The sequence below is a fragment of the Balaenoptera borealis genome (assembly GCF_965194805.1).
Source record: "Balaenoptera borealis genome assembly, chromosome: 6".
NCBI lineage: Eukaryota > Metazoa > Chordata > Mammalia > Artiodactyla > Balaenopteridae > Balaenoptera > Balaenoptera borealis.
In genome coordinates this window covers 9,865,873-9,872,927 of record NC_138863.1, presented here as the reverse complement: position 1 = coordinate 9,872,927, position 7,055 = coordinate 9,865,873, and positions in this window count along the sequence as shown.

Genomic DNA, 7,055 nt, shown 5'->3' with positions numbered 1-7,055 from the left:
CTTGAAGCTTGAGAATAAAAGTCTATTTCCACTACAAACTCTTTCTTTCACTTATTTTACAGATCTGTTTACTAACTTCGCGTTCAGTACCCTCCACTTGACATCTAACACCAGGCATCTTCCAGCTGGAATTCTCAAGATTTCACACACCTTTTGTATGTGGGAGAAAAAATATAAGATGGAAGCCTTATATATCCAACTCCTTCTTACTCTTTAAATCAGGTTTTTTAATAAAACTTACTTAAGAATCAACTGTGGGGCTTGTTAGTGCAGGTTCTTGGTACTACTCACAGCCCGGGGAGTCTGTTAACTTTATTCAGCACTGCAGGTGAAACTGATGCAGGTGGTTCATGACCACATACTTTGACAAACTCTGCCTTAGGTAAACAGTCTAATCAGACCTATGCTCACAGATGTTATACTGTAGTTTAAAGACCCAACTCTGACCTTTCCTCCGAGCTGCAGATCCATCTATCTCCACTTGGGTCTCCCACAGACAGTCCCAACACAAAGCGTTCAATGCTGTACTCACTACCTTGCTCCTCAGACTAGCTATTCCGAGCCCTCCATGTCAGCTGGTGTAATGACCATGTTCGGCCACCCAAGCTAAAACTCTGGATATTGTCCACACTTCTCCATGTCCTTCTCCCCCAAACATCGTCAACCACCTGGTGCTATTAATTTTAGCTCCCGAAATTTTCTTGAATCAGTCCTTTCTTCTGCATATCCACAGAGGTCACATCACTCCAGGTCTGTATCACTCTCTCTGATTTATTGCAGTTTCACCTGATTTGTTTCAACAGACAGCTGAGTGCATCCAAGCTCCTCAGATAAACTTTCCCACTGACGCCAGAGTGATCTTCCTATAATCCAAATTTGATCATGTAACCTGCATTGCTTTCAGGTAATCTAAAGTCTAAGATGGCACTAAGGGCCTTCTAGGAGCTGGTTACTCCAAATCTCTTTCGCCTAGTTTCCTACCAGTTCTTCCCAAAGACCAATGTTAAAACCATCTCTTTGAAACCAGTAGAAATTTGGAAAGGAATAAGGAGTGCCAGAAATGGGAAATATATGGATAAATACAAATGGAGTTTCTCATTTTTAAGTTATTTAAATATAATTCACTGTTTAAACCAAAAAAATATGTATTCTATAGGCTTAAACAAATGTAGAAGTAAAATTTATAACACCACCAAGCATGAAGGGGGAAATCAGAAATACACTGTTGTAAGTCTTTCTTATGAAGTGAAGTGGTATAACATATCTGAAGGTAAAATATGATTTTTTTTAAAAGACATATGGCAAACCTTAAAATAAAACAAAATACTATAAGCCTATGGACGAGACTAAATGGAATATGAAAAAATAATTTAAAAATAAGGCAGGCAAAATCCAAAAAAGGACAAATTAAACAAATATAAAACAAATAATAAAATGGTAAATATCAACACAACTTTATTGATAATTACATTGAATACAAATGACTGAAGCACTACAATTAAGTGGTAGATTGTCATAATGAATAAAAAAGCAAGACCCAAATATATACTCTCTAGGAAGTCACCTAAACTATAATTACATAGCTAAGTAAAAGGAAAAGGGTGGAAATAGATATATAATGAAAACACCAATAAATTGGTGTCATATCAATAGTGAACAAAGTAAGCTATAGAATAAAGAATATTATCAGGAGTAAGAATGGTTTCACAATGATAACAGAATCAATTTGTCAAACAGGCAAAACAATCCTAGCAGTTTATACATCTAATTAAAGAGATTTAATATAAATGAAGCAAAGACTAATGTAAAGGGAGTAGAGAAATCCACAATTATAGTTGGAGATTTCAATACTGCTCTCTCAGTAACTGAAAGAACGAGTAACCAGAAAATCAGTAAGCACACTCTTACCAGGCAAATTGACCTACCTGACATTTACAGAACACTCCATCCAATAATAGAAGAATATATATTATTTTCAACTGCCTAAGGAAAATTCTTCAATATAGACCATATGCTGAACTATTAAAAATTTCTGAACAAACTTAAAAGAACTGAAATCATAAAGATTATATTATCTGTCCACAAAGGACTTAAATTAGAAGTCTATAACAGAAAACTTTCTGGAAAACTAACCTCAAAGTATATGAAAATTTAAAAGTACCAGGGCAGAAGAAGAAATAAGACTTAAACTTAGAAAATATTTTGAATTAAATATAGTTAAAGCAGTGCTTAGAACAAAATTTATACCCTGAAGTGCTTACATTGGAAAGGAACAGAGGTCTAAAATCAATCAGCTTACATCTCTTTAAGAAGATAGAAAAAGAAGAGCAGATTAAACACAAGTAGAAAGAAAGAAAGAAAGAAAGAAAGAAAGAAAGAAAGAAAGAAAGAAAGAAAGAAAGAAAGAAGGATTAGAGCAGAAACCAATAAAATAGAAAATGGACAGATGATAGAGAAATTCAATTTAAAAAAAAGTTTAAGATTAATAAAATTGATAAACTCCTTTCTAAAGTAGTGGCTCTCTAACCTAGTGTGCATTAGAATCACCAGGAATGCTTGTTAAAACACAGATTACTGAGCTTTGACTCCAGAGTTCCTAACTCAGTATGTCTGAAGTAGGGCCCAAGAATGTTCATTTCTAATAAGTTTCCATGTGACTCTAATGTTTCTGGAGATTTCATTTTTAAAAGCAGAGAGCTACACTGATTAAGAAAAAAAAAAAAATGAAGAAAATACGAATTGCTAATAAAAGGAATAAAAAAAGGAACATCATCACTATAAATCCTAGAAATATTAAAAGGATAATTAGGGATAATAATAATATGAACAATTTTATGCCAGAAATTTGACAATTTAAAAAACATTGTTACATAATTTTGTGGATAGAAAATTCTAACAAATCTTCAAGAAAGCTACTAGCAAAATAAGTAAACTTAGCAAAGATGCAGCATGAATAATTTACATAAAAATCAATTAGCTTTCTATTTAACCACAACAAATAGTTGAAAAATGAAATTTAAAACATACAGAAGCATCAGAAGATGAAATAATTATAGACAAATTTAATAAAACATGTAGAAGTTCTATACTCTGAAAACTACCTAAAATGCTGAGAGAAATTAAAGAAGACCTTTAAAAAATAGAGAGCTATACTATGTTCATGTATTTGAAAACTCAATATTGTTAAGATAGCATTTCTTCTCAAATTGATGTACATATTAATGTAATCCCAATCAAAATCCCAGAAGGCTTTTATTTTTAGAAATTTGCAAGTTGATTCTAAAATGTATCTGGAAATAAAAGGGCCTAGAATTGCATTCATAACATAACATTCGTAATAATATTGAAAGAAAAGAACAGAGATGTAAAACCTACACTATCTGCTTCCAAAACAATATTAAACTACAGTAATAAAGGTAGTGTGGAGACCTTCAAGTTTGTGGAGGAGTAAGACGTGGAGATCACCTTCCTCCCCGCAAATACATCAAAAATACATCTACATGTGGAACAACTCCTACAGAAAACCTACTGAATGCTGGCAGAAGACCTCAGACTTCCCAAAAGGCAAGAAAATCCCCACGTACCTGGGTAGGGCAATAGAAAAAGGAAAAAACAGAGACAAAAGAATAGGGATGGGACCCGCACCAGTAGGAGGGAGCTGTGAAGGAGGAAAAGTTTCCACACACTAGGAGCCCCTTCGCGGGTGGAGACTGCGGGTGGCGGAGAGGGGAAGCTTCGGAGCCACGGAGGAGAGCACAGCCACAGGGGTGCGGAGGGCAAAGCGGAGAGATTCCCGCACAGAGGCTCGGTGCCGACCAGCACTCACCAGCCCGAGAGGCTTGTCTGCTCACCCACTGGGGCAGGTGGGGACTGGGAGCTGAGGCTCGGGCTTCGGAGGTCGGATCGCAGGGAGAGGATTGGGGTTGGCGGCGTGAACACAGCCTGAAGGGGCTAGTGCACCACAGCTAGCCGGGATGGAGTCCGGGAAAAAGTCTGGACCTGCCCAAGAGGCAAGAAACCATTGTTTTGGGGTGCGCAAGGAGAGGGGATTCCTTCCCCATCTGCCCACAGAAGGCAGAGCACCACCTAAATGAGCTCCAAAGATGGGTATGAGCTGTGGCTGTCAGCTTGGACCCCAGAGATGGGCATGAATTGCTAACGCTGCTGCTGCAGCCACCAAGAATCCTGTGTGCAAGCACAGGTCACTATCCAAACCCCACCCTGGAAGGCTGTGCAGCCCGCCACTGCCAGGGTCCCATGTTCCAGGGACAAGATCCCTGGGAGAACACACAGTGCGCCTCAGTCTGTTACAACGTCACGCCGGCCTCTGCCACCACAGGCTCGCCCCGTATTCCAATTATAACTACCTTACCCCTCCCGCTCCCCAGCATGAGTGAGCAAGAGCCCCCTAATCAGCCGCTGCTTTAACCTACTCCTGTCTGGATGGGGAACAGATGCCTGAGGGTGACCTACACACAGAGGTGGGGCCAAAAGCAAAGCTGAACCCCAGGTGCTGTGCGAACAAAGAAGAGAAAGGGAAATCTCTCCCAGCAGCCTCAGGAGCAGCGGATTAAATCCCCACAATCAACTTGAATTGATTCAATATCTGAATAGACAATGAATCATCCCAAAACTAGTCGGTGGACTTTGGAGCACCTGTAGACTTGGGGTTTGCTGTCTGTGACAAGTTGTTTCTGATTTTTATGTTTATCTTCATTTAGTTTTTAGTGCTTGTTATCATTGGTGGATTTGTTTACTGGTTTGGTTGCTCTCTTCTTTTTTATTATTATAATTTTTTTATTTTAATAATTTTAAATTATTTATTTATTTATTTATTTATTTTTCCTTTCTGTTTTTCTCCCTTTTCTTCTGAGCCATGTGGCTCACAGGGTCTTGGTGCTCTTGCCTGGTGTCAGGCTTGAGCCTCTGAGGTGGGAGAGCCAAGTTCAGGACATTGGACCACCAGAGATGTCCCAGCCCCATATAATATCAATCAGTGAGAGCTCTCCCACAGATCTCAGCCTCAATGCTAAGACCCAGCTCCACCCAACAGCCAGCAGGCTCCAGTGCTGGACACCCCATGCCAAAGAACTAGCAAGACAGGAACACAACCCCACCCATTAGCAGAGAGGCTGCCTACAATCATGATAAGTTCACAGATATCCTAAAACACACCACCGGACGCGGCCCTGCCAACCAGAAAGACAAAATCCAGCCCCACCCTCCAGAACACAGGCACCACTTCCCTCCACCAGGAAACGTACACAACCCACTGAACCAACCTTACCCACTGGGGGCAGGCATCAAAAACAACGGGAATTAAAAACGTGCAGCGTGCAAAAAGGAAAACCCAAACAATGTAAGTTAAATGAAATGAGAAGACAGAGAAATATGCAGCAGATGAAGAGCAAGGTAAAAGCCCACCAGACCAAACAAATGAAGAGGAAATAGGCAGTCTACCTGAAAAAGAATTCAGAGTAATGATAGTAAAGATATCTAAAATCTTGGACATAGAATGGAGAAAATACAAGAAACCTTTAACAAGGACCTAGAAGAACTAAAGAGCAAACAAACAATGATGGACAACTTAATAAATGAAATTAAAAATTCTCTAGAAGGAATCAATAGCAGAATAACTGAGGCAGAGGAACAGATATGTGACCTGGAAGATAAAATAGTGGAAATAACTACTGCAGAGCAGAATAAAGAAAAAATAATGAAAAGAATTGAGGACAGTCTCACAGACTGCTGGGACAACATTAAACACACCAACATTCAAATTATAGGGGTCCCAGAAGAAGAAGAGAAAAAGAAAGGGAATGAGAAAATATTTGAAGAGATTATAGTTGAAAACTTCCCTATCAAGGGAAAGGAAATAGTCAGTCAAGTCCAGGAAGCACAGAGAGTCCCATACAGGATAAATACAAGGATAAACATGTCAAGACATTTAATCAAACTATCAAAAGTTAACACACACAAAATATTAAAAGCAACAAGGGAAAAGCAAGAAATAACATACAAGGGAATCCCCATAAGGTTAACAGCTGATCTTTCAGCAGAAACTCTCCAAGGCAGAAGGGAGTGGCAGGACATATTTAAAGTGATGAAAGGGAAAAACCTACAACCAAGATTACTCTACACAGCAAGGATCTCATTCAGATTCGACAGAGAAATTAAAAACTTTACAGACAAGCAAAAGTTAAGAGAATTCAGCACCCCCAAACCAGCTTTACAACAAATGCTGAAGGAACTTCTCTAGGCAGGAAACACAAGAGAAGGAAAAGACCTACAAAAACAAACCCAAAGCAATTAAGAAAATGGTAATAGGAACATACATATCGATAATTACCTCAAATGTAAATGGATTAAATGCTCCAACCAAAAGTCATAGACTGGCTGAATGGATACCAAAAAAAGACCTGTATATATGCTGTCTAAAAGAGACTCACTTCAGACCTAGGGACACCTACAGCCTGAAAGTGAGGGGATGGAAAAAGATATTCCATGCAAATGGAAATCAAAAGAAGGCCAGAATAGCAATTCTCCTATCAGACAAAATAGACTTTAAAATAAAGACTATTACAAGAGACAAAGAAGGACGCTACATGATGATCAAGGGGTCAATCCAAGAAAAAGATATAACGATTGTAAATATTTATGCACCCAACATAGGAGCACCTCAATACATAAGGCAAATGCTAACAGCCATAAAAGGGGAAATCAACAGTAACACAATCATACTAGGGGACTTTAACACCCCACTTTCACCAACGGACAGATCATCCAAAATGAAAATAAATAAGGAAACACAAGCTTTAAATGACACATTAGATAAGATGGAATTAATTGAAATTTATAGGACATTTCATCCAAAAACAACAGAATACACTTTCTTCTCAAGTGCTCATGGAACATTCTCCAGGATAGATCATACCTTGGGTCACAAATCAAGCTTTGGTAAATTTAAGAAAATTGAAATTGTATCAAGTATATTTTCTGACCACAACACTATGAGACTAGATATCAATTACAGGAAAAAAAATCCGTAAAAAATA